Genomic DNA, 12,342 nt, shown 5'->3' on the forward strand with positions numbered 1-12,342 from the left:
TATGCCAGAATATAGAAGTTATAAATGGTAGCGAGTACAAATGTACAATTATCTAAGTTGATAGTTAAACTCTCTGTTATAATATATGACTTGTCTTTTTTATAAAGAAACAACAAAGTGATAACTAAGATGCAATAGCAACAATCGCGACAACAGAATAAAGATAATAGTAACTCTGTATATTTAGTTAGTAGTTTATAGAAATTGATCAATATGCATCAATTTCTCTATTACAAGATTTCAACCCAAATATCTTGTAATAGATATACAAGAGAACCCTAGTCTCTTGTATTAACACATGTAATTATCTACAATTATTTATGGAAATTGAGCAATGCATCAATTTCCCTATTACAAGATTCACAATTCCAAATATCTTGCAATAGAAATACTCAAGGCTTTTAAACCACTGTGTTTGTAATGAACAAAAGTATTATAGAAATTGATCAAGTAATCAATTTCACTATTACAAGATTAACGATATCTTGTAATAGAAATACAAGAGTACACTAGACTCTTGTATTATCCTATACAAATATTATAGAATATTAAGAATAATTTATAGAAATTGAACAAGTAATTATCAATTTCACTTACAAGATTAACTATATCTTGTAATAGAAATACAAGAGTACACTAGACTCTTGTATTATCCTATACAAATATTATAGAATTTAAGAATAATTTATAGAAATTGATCAAGTAATAATCAATTTCACTATTACAAGATTAACTATATCTTGTAATAGAAATACAAGAGTACACTAGACTCTTGTATTATCCTATACAAATATTATAGAATTTAAGAATAATTTATAGAAATTGATCAAGTAATAATCAATTTCACTATTACAAGATTAACTATATCTTGTAATAGAAATACAAGAGTACACTAGACTCTTGTATTATCCTAAGTACAAACTATTTATGGGAATTGATCAAGTCATCAATTCCTCTATTACAAGATTAGGCTCTAAATATCTTGTAATAATTCCCTATTGAACAATAGACGATTTCTATTATAAGTTATGCCAACTTTCCTATAATCGATATAAGGGAGATAACTCCTGTAGGCCTAGCTACTAATGAACCAAAATGGCGCAAGAATACGTATCCGATGCCGGGAGGAGACGTTAAAAATCACAGTAATCGCTCCGCCTTATATACCCCTCGGGCGTCCACATTTCCTTATATGGAAAAAGTGGAGGCAATGTGGAGGCAAAGTGGAGGCCCTCCAGACTGTTTACAACAATAACAGTCGTACATTGCCGACGTCACAATATAGTGCCAAAAATGAAAGCACAAAGAAAATGTTATACATAGCGTAAACCAACTGTTTATCGACTGAAAAATGTTCTGTGAATACACAAAATATAGTTACAAATATCTGATTCCGTTTCCGAGCCGTATTTAAAAATGTACACAAAAACCAGCCGGAACGTCAGCGTCAACAGTTTCACCGTGAAAGCAGTACAACTGCTTGGACCGAATATGTCTTGAAATCGACCGTTGTACGCCACAAGTACGTATTAAACACATACATTTTGATGAATAGTATTGTTATTGTCTTAACGATCACTGAATTAAATCATAAGATTGATCATGGAGCTTACATAGACAAAATACCTAATTCAAATTCTGACCGCCTGCTTAGTCACGATCCAATATGGCGGCTATCGTTGCCAGTGACACACTACTTGCCAACAAACTATTTCACATACAATCTATTATCACATACATTTACCATCTGATAGCATGGTCAGTTAGATAAAAACATTGCCATTTGCCATGTACTGCTAATAATATACAATTCAACCGTTATTACACGTTTATTCCATGTAAACACACCAGGGGTACAGTTCAGTAACATAAACACACAACAGCTGATCGTGAGTCAGCTGATCTCAAATTAATGTTCACATAATTGTGCAATTTTCAGTTTTGGATAATTCATTTCATTTGCAGTCGGTATAATTACCAGAAAAATCAAAATGGCGAGATATCTGTAATAATAACATCGAAGTATATGTAATACAAAAATGATATGAGAGAAAACACTCTCTTTCATATGGGGATAGGAAAGATAGGATATTAGTGATCACAAAATAATGTAAAAACCCCGTTAACACTAGGGTACACATGTATTACTACATACTGTGACCCTCGTATAGAACATCCCTATCCTTTCTACCCACATATGTAAGAGTCCTGTTGGAATTTCTGAGTCTGTTGGAATTTCTGAGTCTGTTGGAATTTCTGAGTCTGTTGGGTAACAGCAATGAACCTGAATCAAACTCAAGTTTGGAAATAACTGAGAATAGTTCGTACATCCAAGATTGGTTGCTGGGATTAGTTTGTTAAAGACAGTCGACAGTAGCCTGGGAGCCGAAAGTTGGTCTCTCTTGGAAACTTTTTTGGTTTATACGTCGATAAAATCAGTAAATTGTAACCTAGTTGACATTTTCTGAAATAAGGTTAGTGCATTAAGACAGTTTAGTTTATTTACATATTTGAAATATCACATAGCATACAGAATCTATCCATAGAAGGATAACGGCGAAATTAGAAGTTATTCGGGGTAAATAGAGCTGGAAAATTCCAGAGAGCAATGGAGATATGACAGTAAGCCATTGAAGAATTTCTCATTGTTGATTGTTTGTTTAAAGCAAGAGAAAAAGTATGAAATATTATACTACTTCTCGTATGTTTAGGTTATTCCATATTTTTGGTGATCGTAAATAGCCGGAATGTCTATGTTAAGACAAGTAACCTAAAACCAATACCTGCGAACTAAACCGCAGCTTAGTCAATACTTATTTGTGTCCCGCGAAAGGAAATAAAATTAATCTTGTGGTTAATGTCTTTAGAAAATTTCAAATGCCAGTTTTGTCAATTTTGTCAAGTTTTAATATGACAGTTAAAGAGGGAAAAATAATAGGTACAGATGCGTTCATTTGAGATTTTTGAAAATTCATTTTACGATCAGTTCGGCTCCATAGCTCAGTTGGTTAGAGCGCCAGTCTAGTAAACTGGAGGTCGAGGGTTCGACTCCCTCTGGAGCCTGCTTTTTATATTTTGGTGGAATATATTTTTAAAGGCCCATTACCTTTCCGGAGCAAAATATAAAGGTTTCTTAAAAACATTAATAACACCAGAAAATGCATACCAATGATCTAAAATAAGGTTACGACACCAAACATATGCAAGATTGCCTGCGTATTATATGAAAACAGTGGAGAGTCAATTCGCTGTTTTGCCGTCTGCGCGCAGTGATAGTCAACTACCGCGCGGTATTTAGGACGACGGCGGGAAACATAATACGACCCGCGTTATGAAAATAAACATTTTATTTATTTTAATCAAATCGTTCAGAAGGGGATGATAAATGTAGTATTAACGGTAAGTTAATAATTTTAAGGACTCTACAAAATTATCGATCTTTTTTCACATTCCCATTTTAAGAATTAAAAGCCGTTTCGGAAAGGTAGTGGGCCTTTAATTATTGGACTAAAGATGATAATAATAATCAGAATTTGAAATGAGTAGCGTTTCAATCTTGCTTGAATTAAATTTAACAAGCCAAGCTTAAGCTTATACTTTATTTGTAAGTCTTGGTTGACAGTTGTTTCAATTTCAACAGTTGATAGAGAGAAAATCGTGAGTGAAGAGTCCGGGACAGACACTCAAGACTATATGTCAGTAATATTATTTATATAAAAAAGGAGAAGTGGCCCAGCCCAGACACCTGCGATACACTAGCATTAGCACTTTGTATAGAAGAAGAAGTATTATGAAAGGCAGATTAATGGTTACATATAATTATATGACTTAAATTTATGAACAATATCTGTATGCCAATATTTCTGGAGAACATCAGACAAAATATTCTGAAGTTTAAAAAGAAGTAATTTCTTGTTAAAGTGAATAGTCGGGCAAAGGAAACCAGTCTAAATGCGTTCTTTGGCCTTCCAAAAGTCATTGTATACCATAATGATGGTCAAGTTCTGCTTAAGGTGTCCAGTTTTGACCATTGAAATTTTGGGGAAGCCCCGTGTAAATTTAGCACAGTTCTAAATATAAATTCGCCAAACTCTTTGAAAACGAGGCTGCGTGGAAATGTCAACATGGACATGTGTTTCTCAGTCGTGTCGGTTTCGTTTCGTGTGATAAACCACTAATGCGGCATGCAAATTGTTGTTTTGAGATGATACATTTGATGCAAATGAAGTATTCTTACATTATTGACAATGCTTTGTAATAATTTTTCGATAAAAGCATCTTGTACATGGAAATCGACACAAATATTCGGCCGATGCAGAGATGGGGCCCCGGCAAGGGGCAATTATTGCAGCATTGCATTCGTCGTATTTTACATCAACCGAATCATGAAGGTTAAGTACAAATAATCGTAACATAATTTCCCATTTAAAACCACACGAAAACGTTCCATAGAACGTCCATGCATGTAGCTGTCAAAGACGTGAAAATAAATTAGCTCATACATAGATATTTTACAAGTACAATATATGTGTTCAATTATTCGTGTAGTTTTTTGCAGAGATTTAATTAAATTATCTATGACTCTGTTTTTTTTTTTTTTTGTAAACAATATTTGAGTTCTGGAGAGAGATGACATGAATGTCCAGCTGGAAGGACAGAAACTTTTATGATGTATATGTATCGTACAATGTATATATGTAAACGTACATTCCATGTAGCTGCTATAGAATTACAACTAGGAAATTCTCTCAAACATTGATAATATTTAATTCTTCACATTCATGTAGGCCTATGCTGTGAGAATTAACACATCATATATATTTCCAGAAAACATATAGGCCTACATGTATGTTACTTTCCTTTTCTGTTGTTTCCTGTTCTTTTTTGTGCTCTGGAGAAAAAGATGATTGAGTTGAAGAAAAGTAATTAATTAAGAGAAATGTGTACCACAGTACTTTGTCTGTAGCCGAGGGGTTCTATACTGTTTTAATAGTCCAGTAATTAATAATTAAATTGAAAATTTCAAAATTAAGATGAAATTGTAAATTCCATTTTTGAATGAAGTGGTTCCCCTCCTTTGAGAGTACACAGTGTGTATACCCTTTTTGGTTTTTAGGAATAATACCTGAATAGGAACCTGAAATAACATGACAATCAATCAGGTATGTGTGTGTTGGGGGTGGGGGGGGGGGGGGGGGGCTAAAAGACAGAAGAATCATGAGGTTGGGAAGTTGTAACTTGAGTGGGGGGTTGAAATATAGAAGAAATAGCTACAGATAACTGGAAGTGGAAGGGTGCTTTATCATTGATCTGGTCATTGCATATTTGGGGTTTACATGGCTTTTTTTTTGGTTATTTAGTCTCATTGATTTTGGAGCAACTTTGAATCCATATGGTACTGTATATCTTTTTTTTTTTTCCATGTGTAGCTATTTCTTCTGTATTTCACCCTCCGCCCAAGTCACAACTTCCCAATAGGTACCACTTTTTTGTTTAGAACTCAAATCAAAGACAGATGTACATAGTACTACATACTACATTTTAGTCTATGTGTTTGTAATCACTGTTACTACAGTATTAATACATAAATGGTCTATGTACAAGTTACACATAGACAATAAATGTGAAATTTGGTTCAGACAAAAAGATTTTTAACATTTCAGATAACTTGCTAGTTTTATGGTTTTATTTTATATGTTGAGTCTACTCTCTTGTAAAGTAGAATTTAGAAATGCTAAGACAATGGTATCTATATTGCTATATTTTAAAAAAAAAATCCTTATATTTTAAAAGTAATTGAAAAGCTATCTCACAAGCCCTGACAAACAAATGGGCCGGCATATGGATGCAAGAATTATAATCACTGGATCTAGAGGACTAATATAAACAAATATTTCTACAAAGTTAAACAATGAAAAAGTATTGCATCATAATTTTTATTTAATGATTACAGTTGAAAGGAACATTTAATAAATTAATACTGTTTAAATGTTCTGTTCATGATCTTCTAAGTCCATATTGGAAAAGTTTACTTTCAAGAGCACTCATATCAACATTCTTCAGTCTTCATATGATGCTAATTGTATGCATATGTATACATACACTTGTATACAGGTCCAAGGGATGAACTTTCTGTATTCATGTCACTATGCATGCATGGTGCCTGAAAAAAAGAACCAACAATTTTTCATATCTGTTGAATATGACAAAAATTGAAATGATCAATTTCAAATATATATAAATGAATAAATGTAGGTTAATTCTACAGGTTTTTTTTTTATTTTAGAGAAAACATTTTATAAGTTGTGAATGTGTCACTGATGCATTTGATAGAATCAAATATTGTTTCAAAAAAGATACAAAATTCATTATCTATAGTTCCAACAAAAATTCAGAATAATTATAAATGATACATGGCTGCAGTACATTTCAACTCTGTAAAGTTTGTCATATACACATGAACCAGGTACAGTTGTAATAAATATACAAACACTATTTATTATTATGACCTAATACATAATACTGTATGTGCCCTCCAAATATATCTAAAGAACAAGCTAAAACCTACATGTATATGTGTATATCAGAACATATACAATACAATTTTACCAATTAACCTACAATGTAAATCCTATATACAATGTGTACCAGAACATGTACAGAACAAAAATTTACAAATTAAAAATCTATAAATATATACATCAGAACTGTATGAATTGACCGGTAGCATAATATTATAGATTAATTGAAACAAATCTTAGCTTGATAATGCACTAGCGGTTACATTCTAACTGTACATGCATTACAACGGTACATTTTATAAAATATACAGGGCATTCATTACCCCTAAAGAGGCCCCACGAAAGAACCGCTATTTACCCCAGGGTTACGTTTTACGCGATTGGGGAACAGGTATGAAACATGTGACCATATGTGACCACTCATTTATGAAAAAATACTGCTAGGGACTATTTACATAATGATCAAAATACGAAGACTCACTCACTATCAGCTGAGCAGGGAGTACCGGGTAGTAGGCCTAGGTACGTACAGTAGCGGTCCGGAGCCGCGTGCTCGTTTGAACCGTTCTCTTCACTATAGCAAGTTGTATTAACACTCTCCATGCGTCGTAATGTTTACCGAGTCAGTTGTTGTGATTGTCGCTGCTCCATTGCCTTTCCTTTCGCAATTTAGGTGAGTCAGTTGGTTGTTTTGGCGGAAACCTTTTGGTTCAAAACTACGGTAGCCATGTTTTGTTTACTACGGAGAGTGGTGGATGTTGCGCATGCGTTAAGATTGACCTGCACTCATAGCCGGTCGGGAGGACTTTTAGGATTCCCATAGATATCATTATTTTCTTCGCATGTACAGCGATTTTGACGGAAAGTTTTATTTTTCTAATTCATAAGAAATTATCCCGGATATATTAATACCATTTTTACCGATTTTACAGTCACTTGCCCGACTATTCGCTTTAAGTAAGCTTCCTTGGTTTAAACAATATTTTATTTTATTCAATAACGATACAGTACAATATATATGTCATAAAAGGTTAATTGAATTTAATTTAAGCTTCCTTAAACCTGAGATGGAAATGCAGCCACCTACTTCCTACTTACTCACTAGGTGATATGAGTTTATCATTAATATGACTAAAGGCAATGCCTTAAAGGGCACAGTCAGATGTTTGAGTAACCAAATATACAAATTGACAGAATTTATACAATAAGACACAAGTGAATATTGTCATAGTATGAAGTCCCAAACCTGACGACAGATAAACTTGACAGAAAGTTTTTTCTTAAAATAAAAAACAATAAATTTCAAAATGTGCAAGATGACCTTCTTTTACAGAAGGTGTACACACAGTACATATCTACAAAATTTTGACATATGTTTACTCTTCAATGACGCTGTCAATAGAATGGGATTCAGGTTTCATTAACAAGGCATGGAAAGCTTCCTGATAAAACAATTTTCATAATTCTGATTCCTGGTTTCTTCACACAGCCTTTGTAAACGTTGAATATCCTGAGATCCAGTCCTTGTAAGAGGTGTATCAACCGTATGACACAAACTATATTCGTTTACCAAGGTGCTTGGATGGATTGTGCTTTTTTAACCATTCAAGTGCTGATTATACAGTATATATCCGTACATTAAACGGTTTACTGGTGTCGTTAGTTGCCCACCAACACTTGTTTATCATTGCAGTCCGGTATGTTTCTTGTGTGTGTATGTCATGGTGAAGAGAAACATAATCCTTAAAGAAATCCCAGTTGTTGTATATATGTTCACAAATCAAGAGCCTAAGGTCATTTGAGTGATTGAAATTCCCATGCATTAATACCTGACACACGAAAAGAAACAATTCCCATCATTTGGTACATCAACTATGCGATGCGTTGGTTGACATGGTTTGTGAATCGTCAGATTAATCGTTCAACTTCTTTGGAATAAACATTATCAACCAAAATGAGTTGGTTGACATGGTTTGTGATTTGTCAGAATAACATCATACTCTTTGGAATAAACATGATCATGATTGACATTCATTTTTTCCTGCATGGGTGGATCATTTGTTTGATTAATTGACTTCCTGTTAACAGCCAGTGTCATGTAAGGACGGCCTCCCATGTATGCCGTGTGTTGCGTGTGTGTGTGCGAGGTGCGTTTTTTGGGAGACTGTGGTACGTGAATATTCGTGTTGCATCTTCTTGTATAGTGGAACTGTTGCCCTTTTTATATTTTATAGTGCTATAGCACTACGTATTCCGCCAAAGACACCAAGCAACACACCCCACCCGGTCACATTATACTGACAACGGGCGAAACAAACGTCCCATTCCCATTATGCTGAGCGCTAAGCGGGAGCAGAAACTACCACTTTAATAGACTTTGGTGACTCGGCCAGGGGACAGAACCAAGAGCCTTCCTCACCGCGGCGAGCGCTCAACCAAAGGCCAAAAGTGAGGTGGTGTCAAGGGAGACGTTAGGAAGAAAAAAGTAAGTTAGGAAGAAAGAAAAGATAAGATCCTAAATTTAGTCGCATTTTACGGTCATGCAATAGGGGCAGCAGGTACAATTCTAACGCCCTACATGCAGGGTGGATAAATTTGATTTGTTTGTATTCAGCGCTTCAACGAAGGATTTTTAACCAATGGTACACTAAGAGTGGGAAAATGTATAAGACTGTTACGATCAACTGTACAAGAATGAGCCAAATAGCTATTTTAAAAAAAAATGGGAAAAATAATCAGATCATGGTTAATAAAGTTTCCAGTGGGCAATAACGAACGTTTTGGAGATAAACTTGACTCTCTAATCACAAACTTGTTTTCAGAAAACATTACTAGTCTACTCAAAATCTTGATATCAAGTTGAATAACGTACAGCACAAGACTGGTGTAGCAGACAACATGAATGTCAGACGTTTCGCCACAAAATTGGCCGTTGAGTCGACATGTCCCAGACGTTTCGACCCATAGCTAATGAATATTCTACATTCAAAATTAAGTTTGATTCGAATTTTATTAATTGATTAATTTGTTATTGAAATAATACAAATTTATTCATTGAAATTAACACACTGTATTATACTTTTGAACAATTTTGATGTAAGTTCGCAATGTCTATGTTTTTAATGTTTTGGAATTTCAATTCGCCCCAGCGTTTCGTCTCGTGCTTTTAGAACATTAATTTGATTAAATTATTTATTTTATTATTCTAAAAATGCAAATATGTTCATTAAAATTAACATTCTGTAGTTTACTATTCACAATTTTGGTATTAGGTCGAACCGTGGGGACTAAGTGTCGTTAGTGAGGCGAAAGTCTGGGTTTTTTCCAAATCACTTGAACGCTTGCAAATAAAGGGCAATAGCACGGAGCTTCTGTCGGATAAAGATTACGGTTGTCGGATCGTAAAAGCGTTTGAACCACTCGATTATATAATGAGCTGACTTCAAAGCATCGCAATCACACTGAAGCTGTCAGTGTGTAGGATTGAATTTAGAAGATTTTGTTTTTTCTTATATTTTCATGTATGTGTTACCTTAGAAGTGCTTCGTGCGAAACAGCCATTCAGAAAAAGCGCGCCGTTGACTGACAGCTTAATCCTGTCACTGACGTCTCCATGACATCACAATAAATAGTTCCTATATTTCAGTTTTCTAATTCGGGTCAAATGGCAAAAAACATATTTAAAAATGAAATATGTTTTATTGTATGTTTTCGATTAACTCGTACATGTGTGATTTGTAAACATTGACACGTGATTTTGCGGAATGTCAACAGCAGACCGCCAATGTTTACATGTATTCATACGCATTGAATAGGGTTAGTTCTGCACTCAAGTCAGGTTATTGGTAAATAAATAGATCTGGTCAAACTTAATTTATCGATAGAGAAACAGTTGCAATTGTAGATATTTGTATTTAATATTGCTCGGAGTTGTGATTCTTTATTAGGTATATTATTCAGAATCTCTGCGTCCTTTATATACTAGCTACATATATTTATGACAATGCAAATACGCTTGTGTTTACAACTAAAAATGTGAGTTTAATTGCTGCAAGTTATGATTACACTCACTTAATGAAAACATTGTGTATCTTATTGTATCATGATACCTATTATTCTTACATTTGTATCGAATAATTACTGCACACACAATGCATCTAACAATTTTTAAACAAACATGTAAACATATGCCTCTTCTGAAAGTCACCTTGGCTAACTTATTCATGGGAATGGGCATTTGTTTACTACATAGCTGATATTTTTATATATGTATATACAGAAACATATATATTCATTGCAGATGGATATCCGGTTCATGTGGATTTTGTTCCTACTATTTTATGTTTATCAGTTAAACAAGTTATTTTTGCATAAATGTAAAATATAAATATCCTACCATGGTGTATAACCAGTTTTTCTGATCAACCTGCTTAAATGTGATTTTTGAAAACATGAAAAATAAGTAATTTTACTAGTTGTTTTTTATCAATGTATTGCTCAAAACATTTGTTCCCAAATATTTTACCCATACCATCTGTTAATCACTAAACGTTTTTACTCATCAAAGTTTTTCTCCTATATGAAACTGTGAAGGAATACATTGTAAACCCCTTGGCACATAAAGAGATTCATCTCCTTCTGGTTAAGATGAAGTGTTACATCTCTCTTATATAGTTTAGTAGAGATATGTGTGGTTACTAATTATATGATAAGTGTAGTGCTACCACATTATTAAGTCCAAGCGAGTTATCCCTCTTGACTCACTAAGGTATCGTGGGATCGCGTGAGTTCCGAACACATGTTTAGGCGGCCATCATAAAATAAACATCACGTAACTTATATACTGATCACGTGTTGTTGTTAGATATTAGATAACACCAGTCAAATCCCGCTACAGAACAAAGATTGAAATAATGTATTTAAGACACTATTGACCCTCACAATTGAAGTTCCGCACTGCGCCACTTGCTGTCGCAGTTGCGCACATTGACTTTACATAATAAGCAACCTATGAAAAAGCTCAGTGAGCTATGGATTGAGAAAATGGCAGCACCCAGCATACATGTATTTGTTAATTCATTTGGATTTGGATAGGAGACCAATTTTTGTGTTTCATGCTTTAGAGGCCAATTTTTTAACGAGACCGAAGTCAAGTTATTTGGGTTGACTTTGTGAAACAGAAACAACGCACTATTTACATTTACTATCTGTTTGGAGGGAAATGTATCCGATTACTAACATAATAATTGATGAAACAGTAAATATGACTTTCCTGGAAGGTGTGGTTAACAGACATGGCGTGGCTTACTGTCATAACTTCTGTGTGTTCGCTGTTGTTATATAGAAAACGCGTTTTCATTGGTCGGCTGAACCTAGCCGCATCCAATCAAAATTTGAAATCATGAACTTCTGATCACTTTTGACCTGAGATGCGCCAAGGGTTTAAGGGAAAGTATCGTAACGAAAACCATTGCCTAGTGAATTTGGGCTAAAGAATAGTTTGTCTAAATTTAATATTTCATTTTTAAGTAAATATTTTCTTTCTAAAACAACACATTCTTTTTCACGTTCTAGGATTGGAGAGGAGACTCTTTCTGTCTTGTTTTGAAAAAAATGAAAACTTATTTATGATAAGGAGAAAATATTGAAACTTATTTTAATGGACCGATAAGAAAGCATATGACCCCAACAATAATCACTTTAAGTTCTGATATCCTGTTTGTGTTGTAAAGACCTGACCGATTTAAGATAATAGGATCACATTTCCGTGTGGTTTTGACGAGCGGTCTACCTTAGATATGAAGGAGGGGTAGATAATACA

General features: G+C 34.1%; 1 non-coding gene across 1 annotated transcript; it reads left to right on the forward strand.

Annotated features, from left to right (window-relative positions):
• The first annotated feature begins 2,989 nt into the window (after positions 1-2,989).
• Trnat-agu (transfer RNA threonine (anticodon AGU)) lies at positions 2,990-3,063 on the forward strand. Its single transcript has one exon. It is a non-coding gene; the product is annotated as a tRNA-Thr (tRNA).
• The last annotated feature ends 9,279 nt before the right edge of the window (positions 3,064-12,342 follow it).

The sequence above is a fragment of the Argopecten irradians genome, chromosome 3 (assembly GCF_041381155.1).
Source record: "Argopecten irradians isolate NY chromosome 3, Ai_NY, whole genome shotgun sequence".
Taxonomy (NCBI): Eukaryota; Metazoa; Mollusca; class Bivalvia; order Pectinida; family Pectinidae; genus Argopecten; species Argopecten irradians.